This window comes from Parasteatoda tepidariorum, chromosome 3, assembly GCF_043381705.1.
Source record: "Parasteatoda tepidariorum isolate YZ-2023 chromosome 3, CAS_Ptep_4.0, whole genome shotgun sequence".
NCBI classification, from domain to species: Eukaryota; Metazoa; Arthropoda; class Arachnida; order Araneae; family Theridiidae; genus Parasteatoda; species Parasteatoda tepidariorum.
In genome coordinates this window covers 72588528-72589800 of record NC_092206.1, presented here as the reverse complement: position 1 = coordinate 72589800, position 1273 = coordinate 72588528, and the positions used below count along the sequence as shown (strand labels likewise).

Below are 1273 nucleotides of genomic sequence, written 5' to 3'. Positions count from 1 at the left end.
TGGCCCATGGGGGGATCGAACCCACGACCTTCGCGTTATTAGCACGACGCTCTAACCAACTGAGCTAATGGGCCTTGTTTGTCACGGTTGATATAAATCGAAAATGATACTTCAGTAAAAATATCATTCTGATGATGAGTAGAATTATTCACTACCAGTAAAATAAAAGTTGAATAAATAATAGGGATCTAACGAATATCCTGCCACTGTTCGGTTCTGCCCTTTTGCCCAATATTCGGCCAAGTCTCGTTTGGAAAATTATTTTCGACAAAGTTTTTTTTGGGGGAATTTTAATAGATTTAATAAAGAATAATCTAAAATCCTATTTTTACTATACGTTATTAGAAATAGTAGTATTTCCAATCTTTTATTTTTCGAAAAACTTATGTTACGTTTTTATTATGACGCGGCAACTAAGAGAGCGTCTATTTGACTTCAAGATTTATTTTGTTTCTTGAAATTACCGTAATTGGAAAACTGAAATGTTTAGCTTTAAGATTTCCTTTCAAGAATTAAGATCGTTTTTTAATTGGTCGGTTTTGCTTTTATATATATCCTTTATTTTTTATAGGCGTTTATATGATAGCGCTACATTTTTAAAAGTGTTTCTGATAGACATCATTCTCTTTTATAGTCTTATGGATAATTTTTTTTCTTCGGAAAATGTTATATTTATCATTAAAGTTTGGTTTTAAGAATTAAGAGGATATTTTTTTTTCCTCCTTTCTCAACTTAAGTTTTTTTTTTTTTTTTAATAGCTATAACTCAGTTTTTTTTTTTTTTTTTTCGTCTTAAGTATCTTAATATGTAATTAACTTTATTATCCTAAGCATTTCTATGAAAGTTTTTTTTCCCTAAGTTTTGATTAGTTTTCAACAATGACTAAACTTATTTCTATGTATAAAAAGTAATATTTATTAATGAAAACAATTAAAAAAAATTTTTTTGCTATTCGGTCGCTAACTATTCGGTATTCGGCCGATTATTATTATTTTTTTAATCGAATATTCGGTATTTGGCCAAATCACTATTCGTTACATCGCTAATGAGTATCCAATAAGTTAGGGAAATAAGCTTAATTTGAGAAACAATCCGTTAAGAAGTTGTAAGCCAATTCCAGTGTTGTTAAGCCACTAGTTCTCTTTTTTTTTCAATTATTATTTCAGTTACGTTTATTTTAAATTACATAATTTTAAAGAAACACTCTTCAAAAACGTTACTCTATTAATTAAAAAAAAAACACTTCTTTTCAGATAACATAAGAATACTAACT

The 1273-nt window shown here is 27.9% G+C and overlaps 1 non-coding gene across 1 annotated transcript; it reads right to left on the bottom strand.

Annotated features, from left to right (window-relative positions):
• On the bottom strand, window positions 1–74 carry TRNAI-AAU (transfer RNA isoleucine (anticodon AAU)). Its single transcript has one exon. It is a non-coding gene; the product is annotated as a tRNA-Ile (tRNA).
• Window positions 75–1273: the final 1199 nt, after the last annotated feature.